Source organism: Pyxicephalus adspersus, chromosome 9, assembly GCF_032062135.1.
Source record: "Pyxicephalus adspersus chromosome 9, UCB_Pads_2.0, whole genome shotgun sequence".
Lineage (NCBI taxonomy): Eukaryota > Metazoa > Chordata > Amphibia > Anura > Pyxicephalidae > Pyxicephalus > Pyxicephalus adspersus.
Window position 1 is genome coordinate 61,168,702 of NC_092866.1, and position 12,832 is coordinate 61,181,533.

Here is a 12,832-nt window from a genome sequence, read left to right on the forward strand (position 1 = left end):
GAAATGGTCACAACACATATATGAATGCAGGGAACAAAGGGAATATTTCCACCTCTAATAACACAAGGGCAAGCAGGAGGTAACCTTCTATCATTCCTGTTTATGTGTATGGTTGCCTGGCTGCCCAGTCTGTGGATGAATTGCAGGTAGCGGCACCTGTGTGCTGGGTGTTGCCAGTGAGTGAGATGGAAACACTAAAGCTGCGTACACACTTCCAATTTTTATCGTTGGAAATGAACGACGAACAAACGACAAACGACCGATTGGCCAAAAATCGTTCGTAAAAAAAGTAACCACTAACGACGCCGACGAATGAACATAGTCGTTGGAAAAGAACGACCGGACCGGCGGATCGGATTGGACGACGAACGTTGACCATCTATCGTGTGTACGGTCGTTCAGTGATCATCCATGGTCTGAGCATGCGCAATGAACGAACGTTCGCTCAATACATACTGTATTGTGTATATTAATGTATGTGTGTGTGTGTGTGTGTATATATATATATATATATATATATATATATATCTCTCTCTATATATATATATAGAGAGAGAGAGAGAGAGAGAGAGAAATATTTATATATTTATTTGTCCTGTTGCACTGCCGTACTTCATCCTGTTTCTTCCAGCGGAGTTCTTCATCCTGTTCCACTGCGGTACTTCATCCTGTTTAGTTCAAATTTAAAACTTACCTGCCAGTCAAGTATAAATAATTGAACACACACAAATTTTATTGTAATACCCTGTAATAATTTTATTGTAGTACCCTGATAAATCAAATAAAAGTAGTAGCTCAGCACATCATATAGACAATATAAAAAATTCAATACATTTACAAATGTTGTCTACAAACAAGTTAGGGAGTGTCAGGTGAATCAGATAAATGTTACAGTCAAGATTAAAGAACAATGGGCCTGATTTATTAAAGCTCTCCAAGGATGGAAATGATAACACTTTCATCAGTAATGTTGGGTGATTCAGCAAACCTGAAATGGATCTGGTCCAGGATTTGAAAAATTTGCTAGCAAATGACTTTGAAAAAATTCATTCCAGGTTTGCTGATGAAAATGTATCTTCTCCAGCCTTGGAGAGCTTTAACAATTCATGCCCAATGTTTTGGAATGACAGTAATCTTTGATAAATGAATGTAGCTTTAAGATAAAGTTGAACATTGTCCATAGAATATTGGGATTATTACCCATAAGCCTGCTCATTATTAAGCCCCTTTGGCTCTGATGGGATTTTACTTTTTTTTAATGCATCCATGTGATGGTTTTTGTAGTTTTTTCTTGTTGATCTATAATTGTTCAAATTGTTTCCAAAAGTCAAAGTCTTGCCATGATCCCGAAAATGTAAGTCATGTATCATTAACACCATGTTTAATATTATTTTGAGGACATCACTATTGTCTGGGAATGTAATTTTCTTTCCTAAGAGGGAAAATTATATAAAAGAGAAGTACAGTGATTAAAGTGAGAACATAATGTGAATTATTATTGTCATATTTACTAATAAACCAGCTGTGATATGATCCCCATGTTATCAAATACTTGTTATTCCATATAACAGCAGAGCAAGGAGAGGCAGCTCGCATTGACTCCATGCTATCACAATCTTCAAACATGGTGACATATTAATGTAGACATAAAATCTTCACTGTCTGGGAATAACATATTATTATTTAAAATATAAAGCCATAACTAGATTATGGACATTTCATTTTATTCTATAAAACAATCACTGGCTTTGGGGAAATCATACTCCGAATTCACAGACGATGCTGAACTAATGAAAATCATTCTCTCAGCAGCTCAGTTCACCCAACTTCCTAGTCCCATTGTTATAGTTTTGTGGGAGGCTGTAAAAAAAGATGATCATGGCAAGAAAAAAGGATGAACTGCGCTGCTACTTCATGCAGGGAAGAGGATGGTGAGAGGGAGGGGAATGTTGGTTGGGGCTGCTAAAACACTATATAGAGAACTACCTGAGCTGCTAAGTGATTGCTGTATTAGGGGCTGGGCTAATATTTGGTTTAAATGACTTAATCTGACTTTTTTTAAATGTCTTTTTTTCCTGAACTTTAAAATCCAAAAAATCTTGTTGGTCCTGTGAAAATTTTAAGCCACCTGCATGTCTCATTTTTTTCTAAAGGTAGAATTTCCACCATCTATCAGTCCCTTTATATTATGTCTGAAAAACTTTCTAATAAGGTTCAATGGGAAGCCAACCTGCAGATGTCTTAAAAGTTACAGGACTGGCAGGAAATGGTGTACAATTCATAAAAAGTCTTACTAAATACATAAGTGAGTTTTAAAACTATGCTTAGATGGAATCTAGTTCCAGCCTGGATCTCCAAGTTCAATCTTCAGGTTTCCCCTGTTTACTTACATTATTTATTTAGGGTTTGGTAGTTTGGTGACAAAGTCTTACATTTGGTAGTATTGCACCAAAGTATGAAGGTTCTATACAAGAATATACAGTATAATCTTCTCTGTTGCTCAGATAATTTACCTAAAGCCAAATAGCACCTTATTTTTAAAGGTCTAACCTACCCCTACAAAAAAATTTCTGGCAGCCAGTATCACAAATGTTAAACACTGGCATTATGCCCTCTCTCTCACACAGGCACCTAGGTTTGCAGAAACTACTTCTTTTGAGAGGATATGCATCCTTGGCTCATATACTAAAGGTCTGGTTTCCTCAAATTACCACCTCCTTCATACCATTGTACGAGGGAATTCCGGAAAATTTGCCTATATGAACACCTGGGAATCTATTCTAGGTCGCTCCTTGGATAGTGAGGAGTGGTCAGACATCTGGGAAGCAGCACATAAGAGCTCCATCTGTACACTCTATAAGGAAAATTTATACAAAATAATATTTTGATGGTATCATACACCTGATGTCTTACACAGGTTGTTCCCTGATGTGGATCCTACCTGTTGGCACTGTCCCATTATTCGTATTTATTGGGACCGGGTTCATAAGCTGCTTCAGGATGTAACTCATAAACAAATTTCCCTGGACCCGCTTACCCATCTACTGGGGCTACCCTTAACGGGTCTCTCCAAACCTACTGGCAAACTGGTTGCACATGTCTTAGTGGCAGCTGGCAACCTAATACTGACCAGATGGAGGTCCACTTTACCTCCCTCATTGGAGGACCTATATACCCACATACAAGATGTTCGCCTAATGGAATATCTTACTGCCCTTATGCAAAACAAAGTGGATGGGTTCGAAAAGATCTGGGAACCATGGGACACCTTCTATGCTCAACTGCAAATTTAGGGTTTAGTTGTGCTCCACTTGCTCCGGTATACCTCACCAATGATGCCCACCTGCCACCCTTCTACCCCCCCCCCCCCCTTATTGTTCCTAATGGATATTATTTTGACTGCTTTTATGCTCATGTTTATATTTATTTATTTCTTCTTCATTCTTTTTTTTTCTTTGCTTTTTCTTCTCCCCAGCGTTTAACTTCAGGCTTTTAAAGCCCTTGTTTGAAGTCCCCATACATTCCAATGGGCTAATCTAAGTTTATGTAGATTAATGGGCTAATCTACGTTTATAAGCTTTATCTTAAACGTTGCTTGCAACGTTTAAGAAATTAAAACGCTGGTAATGCGCGGGAACACGCGGGAAAACTCGTCCATTCATTTTAATGGGACGTTTTCCTTTGTTTATGCATGCTAGAAATTGTCAGTAAAAAAAGCTTCCATTGTTTTCAATGGTGGCTTTTACAAATGTTTTAACAATGGTCTTTGTCCTGTGTCACTATTCCATGTGTCATGCATGAATAATTACATGTACTATGCTGTTAAAAATGAACACTTATGCCTGGCACGTGTGAAGATTGTCTGCCATTGTGTTTGCTTTTGTTGTTTTTCACACCTGCAAATGATGTCATTCATTGTCACTTGTGTGTAGTCACCTGTCTTTAATTGTGCTTCACTTTGCACTCTTTTCACTCTATTCTGTGTATACTGTTACATTTGTCACTGTACTCCTGCATGATCACATTATCACATGTATGCAGGGATGTATCTACTTCATGTACTTGCAGAAATCACTTCTACCAAGTGCTAAAACGCTTGTATAATCGCGGTAAAACACGCGGAAAACATGTGAAAACACGGCATAGACATTTTCGAGCGTTTAAAAAAAGTGCCTAAAACCACTTATAAACGCAGTAGGAACGTTTACATGCCTTTTTAGAAAACGTCCATGTAGACCCAGCCTTGGTTGTGATTTGTTTCAGCATTACTCGATGGGATTCTACTCTGGACTTTGGCCATAACACTAACTGATGAATATCTTGCTTCACCTGATGTTTACTGGTGTTAGTTACATTGTTCCTATTCCTGTATTGCTGTACTTCTTGTTTGTATTTACAAAAAACTCAATAAAAAAACAAATGTTAAACACTGGCAATCTTCCATAATCTCCCCTGACCCAGTTAAAAGCAAATTGATCTGGATTATGGTAAACTCACATGTACAAGCAATGATTCCCCAGAGGCTTTCCACATAACCTGGGACCCTTGTATCACTTACCTTTTGTAATCTCTAGTCTACTATATGAAGCCTATTTATTTCATTCCTTTGTTTCTTCCTCTTTATTATCCTCTTCTCTTTGATACTTTAGGTACCTTCATTTATCTCTGATGTATTTGACATGTTGATCTTTTGGCTGACTATGTCAGTATAATGTAAACTTTAGATTGCAATTTTTTTAGTTGGACCATGGTAGATTTTTTTCTCTACCATTTATGTTGTTATCTGAGGATATTCTATTTGCTGTTTGTATATGACTCATCTTCAATCAATATATTTTAGTATTCTGTTTTTAGGGATAGCTCTTGTTTAAATCTACTTAGGAAATGACTAAAAAAAAAAACTTACACAAGGCTTTCTTCATGCTGCAACATCTCCTTTGTCAATTTTACATTTTGCTTGTTTTTATCTGAAAGAAAAAAATGGCAAAATATTGAAATAATGTTTAAACAACTATAAACAAAACAAAAAAAGCTGAAAGAATTTCAAAACATAGTTCAGAAAAATATAAATTTGACATTACACATTTTTTTAAACTGTTTTTAATAATTTTCATTTATACATATACATATAGATTTATACATGTACATATAGAGCATGGTATAGTGTCCGTGGCTATACCATCCCAGGAGCCAAACAGCAGCAGGGAGGGATTGGATGACCAGTAACATTGGATATCAACGTAAGTATTTGATGCCAGAAGCAGGTAATATTTGGACAAAACCATAAGTGGTTTGACAATGAGGCATTATTACAATTGCATTTGGGACATTGAAAATGCCATTGCTTGGGTTGCGGGGTAGATATTGAAGGCCTAAACACCTTATAGGCCCTATGTAGAAGCATAAATTGGGATTCCCTCCATACTTCATTAATTATACTCTTCCTAACCGTTAGGTAACCCTGTATAGCACTATCCACTATGTCTGGATCTGGAAAATCCTTTTGCCATGTTTTCACATTGGAAACTGGTAAGGGTTTTATATAAATAGGCAGCACATACGCGTGTATGTTAGAGATATTTGGAGGAGACAGCAACAAGAGCTTGTCAAAGCCATTAGGGTGAAACAGCTCTGCATAGTGTAGCACCAAAGATTTAAGATAGGACATAACCTGGTTGTAGTACAATGGATGAAGTGCCCAACGTGGGATATCATACTTAACCTGTAAATCAGTTAAGGAAAGTTTAGCCAGATCTTCCATTTGGAAAAGATCTCTAAAGTATACTAGGCCTTTGTGTTTCCTTAATTTAAAGGTTGCGTGTTCTTGTGCCTGCGGAAACATAGGGTTACCACAAATGGGCAGATACTGAGAAAGGCGAACTGGTAGTTTGAACCGCTGTCTAGTCACCTTCCAGGCGACCACTGTATCTCTAGTTAATATAATATGTCACAGAAAGACAGGAATTACAGAAAATCTACAATGGAGTAGAGCACCGAGGTCCCAGGGATATGACATCGCATTTTCTAAAAGTACATTGAAGCAATAAGACGTCCCCTTAAGCCAGTCTACAACATGTCTGGTCAAATAGGCCAAATTGTAAAGTCTTATATTGGGAAAACCTACGCCTCCTTCAGTCTTGGGCAAGTACAATTTCGTCAGCGAACTCTCGGGCGTTTACCTGCCTACAGAAATTTCGTAAAAGCCCTATTGAGAGCATTAACACCAACATGGGTCAGTAGAAGGGGTAATGTCTGCATGGGATAAAGCAATTTTGAGAACGACATCATTTTCACTAGGTGGCATCGGCCTAGTAATGACAAGGGCAATTGCTCCCACATTCTCAATTATTTTTGTATTTTGGTAATCAAGGGCGGGTAATTCAATGTGTATAAAGATGATGGCAGATGGCCAATGCGGAGTCCCAGGTACACTGTAGAGTGTGTTGCCACTTTAAACAACACATGCACCCTCGAGCTCTCTACAACCTCCGCAGACCTGGCCAGAAATAATATCTCACTTTTTTCAAAATTTATTTTCAGCCCTGAAAAACTTTCAAAAGTGCGAAACACAGTTTGGATAATATTACAGTGCAGTTACATGTATCATGTTTCCAGTTTCTGAGTACTTCCAACAGCATGTCTGCAACCACAATGTACTCCAGAATTTCTGACTAATTTCTGACAGTCTAGTGTAGTAGTCTTGTATATGTTGACAACTACTACTTTGTAATTAGGTTCTGCTACCTCCCCCAGGCTATATTAGGATTTAAGTTGTGTTTCCCCCAGTGCTCCCCCCCCCACTACAGACAGTTTGTTTGGAATGCTATACCTTCCTATAATAAAAGAATAAAAAGAACTGGCACAATCCTAGGACATTGTAGTGTTGGAGGGTCCACAAGTATTTAGGGCTTTATGAACATTGCATAATGCACCCCAAGGAAAGTGGTAATGTTACACCTAATCTTCCACAAAGCAGAATCAGCACTTTAATCTGTTTCACTATTTTCCACTCTGTTACTGTTCAGGTATTTGTTAAGTTTGTAAGTATGTGAAATGGCTAGTGGGAAAACTAACAATACCATCAGTCTGGACTCTATTCACATTTACTAAAGGAATTATGAGCTGTGTTTTAGGATACTCTTTCACCAGGTTCGCTTTTGTCTCAATACCACCCACACACCCTCCATATGCCTTTTTCTTATCTAACCCAGACACCCCATCCTAGGTGTGGGGACTAGGGAAGGTAAGTGTGCTTGACTTTTGAGTAAAAACTAACTTGGTTTTTTAACATGAATTTTAAACTTTACCTGTTTGGATAGCATGTAAAAATTCTTGAAATCCTATGTATATGAAAGATAAAATTAGTAGTATTGTTATTGACAATAATACTCCAATACGCATTCTTTTGTCAGTGGACGACTCTGTAATGATATAAAGTAGAAATTAATTAAAAAATTATTACACCAATGAATTACAGTAAATGGCATGCAAAACATAACTCATGACACTACACTAAATTGCATATTTTTGAACTTTTTTAAATGCAACTTTTATGCAACACACACAACTTCAGATATTTGCCCTAAAATGTAAAAAAAGAATGCTTTCTGACCAAAAGGATAATGAGACTTGTACGTAAAATAAAGAAATGTCAAAGCTTAAAGTAAAAGTTTGCTTTTATGTTAGATGAGCTTTTCCACTAATAACACATTAATATGCATATAGGAAAATAAGAGAGAATGTTTGTGTAAACTGATAGGGGAACAATGCATATGTGGAGTAAAAATTCACTTTGGGGTCCATTAAAAACAGTTATGTGATATGTGACATTCACTGAAAATGTCCTTATTGTAAACAATTATTGCTAGTAAAACACATTGACCTAGAAGATTCCCCAGCTCAGAATGTTTCAATATTAGATTCGCTGTTTTAAAAATAGACCATCATGTGGTCTCAAAGGCAGTTATTAATTCTTTATCAAAGAATGTTGGGTGAATGTGACAATCACTGTTTTATGGGTAGACTCATTTATAGAAAAACCTGTTATTTTTCTGCACTAGGCAAAGTAACATTTCTCTTACTTGGTTCCCCAAATCTCCCTGTCATAGGGTACAGGCCCAGTTGTTGTACAAGAAGCACTGCAAACTTCCCCGGGCCAGGTTCATGTTACTTTAAGCAAAGTAAATATTTGCTTTAAGGATCAAGAACTCAAGAACCTTTTCAATTACTTCAACTACTACTAGATTTTCATATATATATTTAATTACCTTCCCCTTTTAGACTAAATATGAGTGTTTCATCGTGGCTGAAGGACATATGTGTCACAGTACAGGAATACGCATCTCCATCTTCCTCCAGGCTGAAGGGTCTCACAGTCAGCAGGCTGGTGGCATTGAAGGTCCCATCACTGTTTACCTCTGGCCCAGTGAAATATATGTCTCCGTCCACTGGTAATCCAAGACTGGTACCCCTCCTGTACTTCTTCCACTGAATCTGCACAGCTTTTGGGTAAAACTGAGTGACTTTGCAAGTAACTTTGTTTTCATTTCCAGGTTTGATTATAACTTGGGAGGAGGAGAGACTGACTTTTGGTTTTGCTGAAAAGATCAAACATCTGTTTAACAGTGGACAGAGTCACATTCAGCTACTAAAAGACATGAGATCAGAAGGGCCCATTTTCTGATAAAAAATACATTCACTGAAAACGCCTAAATAATAGAAGAAAACATGTGAAAACATAGGAAATAACTAGAAAAACAAAGCAACAAGAATTCCACTTCAGACAGCTTTTAACAAATTAGGTAAGCCACCAGCACTGCAAAAACAAAATACATTACCATAATTCATTTTAAATGAAACAACTCAGATGCAGTTGAACTGCAGACTTTCAGCTTTAATTCAGTGGGTTGAACAAAAAGATTGCATAAAAAATATGAGGAACTAATGCCTTTTTTTACACAATCACTTAAATTCAGGAGCTCAAAAGTAATTGGAAAATAAAATGTTCATTTCTAATACTTGGTTGAAAACCCTTTGCCGGCAATGACAGCCTGTAGTCTTGAACTCATGGACATCACCAGATGCCGGGTTTCCTCCTATTTAATGCTCTGCCAGGCCTTTACTGACGCAGCTTTCAGTTGCTGTGTGTTTGTGAGCCTCTCTGTCCGAAGTTTAGTCTTCAACAAGTGAAATGCATGCTCAATTGGGTTCAGATCAGGTGACTGACTTGGCCATTTAAGAATATTCCACTTCTTTGCTTTAATAAACTCCTGGGTTGCTTTGGCTGTATGTTCTGGGTCATTGTCCATCTGTATTATGAAACGCCTCCCAATCAATGTGACTGCATTTAGCTGGATTTGAGCAGACAGTATGTCTCTGAACACCTCAGAATTAATTCGGCAGCTTCTGTTCTGTGTCACATCATGGATAAACACAAGTGTCCCAGTGCCATGGCAGCCATGTACGCCCAAAGCCATCACACTGCCTCCGCCATGTTTTACAGATCATGTGCTATGCTTTGGATCATGAGCTGTTCCACGCCTTCTCCATACTTTTTTCTTGCACTCGTTCTGGTAAAGGTTGATCTTGGTTTCATCTGTCTAAAGAATGTTTTCCCAGAACTGTGCTGGCTTTTTTAGGTGTTTTTGAGCAAAGTCCAATCTATCCTCTCTATTCTTGAGGCTTATGAGTGGCTTGCACCTTGCAGTGCACCCTCTGTATTTACTTTCATGCAGTCTTCTCTTTATGGTAGACTTGGATATCGATACGCCTACTTCCTGGAGAGTGTTGTTCACTTGGTTGGCTGTTGTGAAGTGGGTTTCACCACTCTTCACCATGGAAATGATTCTGGCATCATCCACCACTGTGGTCTTCCGTGGACGTTCGGGTATTTTGGCGTTGCTGAGTTCACCCTTGCTTTGTTTCTTTCTCATGATGTACCAAACTGTAGAATTTGCCACTCCTAATATTGTAGTCATTTCTTGGATGGGTTTTTTCTGTTGGATGGCTTGTTTCACTTGCATGGAGAACACTTTTCACCGCATGTTGTCTGTTCACAGCAAAATCTTACACATAGAACCCCCGCAAATCAACTCCTGGCCTTTTATCCCACACCAGCCCATGAAGCCCATGATAGCCTTTGAGTCAATTGTCCAGTTACTTTTGAGCCCCTGAAATGAAGTGATTGTGTAAAAAAAATGCTTTAGTTCCTCACAATTATATGCATTTTTTTTGTTCAACCCACTGAATTACAGCTGAAAGTCAATAGTTGTTTCATTTAAAATTAATTGAGGTAATGTACAGAACCAGAATAAGAAAAATGTTGTCTCTGTCCAAAAATTTATGGACCTAACTGTAGTTACTCCTGAAAGTCGATCACTAAGACTTGTGCAGCTCCCTACTACTGCAAAACACGTATGTGTTGCCCTAAGGAAATTCAGATAGGTATGGTAAAATCTGCCATCATTCAAATGTGGCAAGCAGAAACTCTAGATAAAACTTTTAGATAAAGTCAGAATGGGGGGAAGGAAATGTTTTTACTAACAGTTTTTTACTAAGTTTTCCTCTTGGCATAGAAAGTCTTGAAAAATCTCTCCAATGATGACACAGACCACAACCATTTTTTAGGAAATATAGAGAAGGGTTAAAGTCTATTATCACTGTCTGTGACTTCATGGCCTGGTGAGAACTAATAGGGGTCAAAGCTGATACCTTACCAATTATTCCAATCTACCTTATTTTATCTATGATTTGACCTGTGCTTGACCTCTTTGTGACCTACTTTTAACTGCTGTTGCATTTCCCGTGGACCAGCAGTTCTGACTTCTAACATTAGCCCTGACTACATAAAGGAAGGAGTAATCAAATTTTTTTAGATTTACCTGCTTTTAATGGGCTTATTAGGAGAAGAATCATTAAACACTGAAAACACAGCTTCAGTCCTTCTCTTAACCACTTGCTGAATTCCATGGCTCATTCAGAGCCCGATATAGAGACATAATTCAGAGCCAGTAAATGAATGTTCCACCAAATGATATCCCTTGTACGTCTGATGTGTATACCTGGTTTTAGTGATAGTTACTTAATGACTGGTGGTAATGATTAACATTTATTACTCTGAGATAAAGTGAAGAATACAAGATATGACAACAGTGTTATAGGAATACATTAAGAGTAATTAGTGTGAGTAGGGGGAAGTGGATTAAATGCTGAGAATTGGGAAATAGTCTGCGCTGCATGTTTTAGATGTGGTAAAGGTATCCATGTTTTCAAGGTTTGCTGGGTAGGTGAAGTCAATAGAAAAAGAGCAAGTGACATAAAAAGCTACCTCGCCAGTTGGCTAATTTTAACCCCTAATTGATGTCTAACCCCTACCTTTCTGGTGCCTAATGATAAACCCCCATACACATTCCTGATGCCTAACCCTAATCCTTCCCTCTTGATTCTTAAATGTAACCCTCCTCTCATCTAGTGCTAAACCCTAACCAGAAACTAGCCTGCCTGTATTCTAATGTTTAACTTTATCCTTCAGGCTTTGTGAGCAATGGTACCCTATTCTGATGGGTAGCAATTCATATCACAACATGTGAAAGCACTAAAGTTGCTGTGCCTCAAGACATGAGCCAAGCTAAAGATAGTTTCTTTGCATTTTGTGTACCATGTAGTATGGTGACAGGGTTACAACCATATTAGTAAGCACCTACCCATCAAGCAAGTGCCCATCATAGATCAATGTACATAATCTGAATGTATTGCTGGGTGACCAGGCAAGGATCAGAAGTCACAATACCTTTTAGTAAGTGAGGGTCTGACTCTCCTTTTCAGAAGCATTATCCAGTTATATGTTTTGTTTATGGAGTGAATTTGATGCGCACGCACATACAGTCCTACCACAGCTATTTTTTCTTTCCTCTTGTTCATCTCCCTTTGTAGAATAAAATCACAGTTAGAGCAGCAATCAATCAGCCAGGGTGCAGAATTTTACTTATTGCGGTAGCTTATAGACCAAAAATATCCACAGTCACAGAAACCAACTGCCATTTTTATTAAACCAGCTGCATTGTTACTAGATTGCTCTCATTAGACATGGTGGGGTATGGAGGCCATTTCAGGATATGAATGCACAAAAAAATTCCTTCCTGATTCCATGAGGCAATCAGATGTTCCCCGGATCAACAGTCACTCTTATTTTTACTTTCAAGCCTTAATCCCCAGTTATATTCTGTGCTTCTAGAAATCATCCAGCTTTTTCTTAAATCGATCTATAGTAGTTGCTGAAACTACTTCCACATTTTCACAGACCTTACAGTGAACAGTGAGCTTAAACTTCTTTTCCTCCAGATGCAAGGAGCGCCCCTCTTCTGCTTTATAATGATCGCATAGTGAATAATTGGGAAGAGAGTTCACTATATGGACCGTTATATATTTATACAGGATCATCATATCCCCCCGTCTCTTCTCAAGGGAGAATATATTCAGTTCAGCTAATCTCTCCTCATAGCTGAGCTCCTCCATTCCTTTTATTAGTTTAGTTGCCCTTCTCTGCACTCTCTGCAATTCCCATCCTGTTTCTTCCAGCGGAGTTCTTCATCCTGTTCCACTGCGGTACTTCATCCTGTTTAGTTCAAATTTACTTACCTGCCAGTCAAGTATAAATAATTGAACACACACAAATTGTTTCAAAATAAATAATTTTATTGTAAATATTTATTGTATTGTAATATTATAAATTAATATTTACTTTTTTTAAAATTTTTGTTTTGTACCAATGTTCCTACCATAGTCATATATCATTATTACAGTCTAAGGTCAGTTTCGGGGAAAGCCAGCTAAC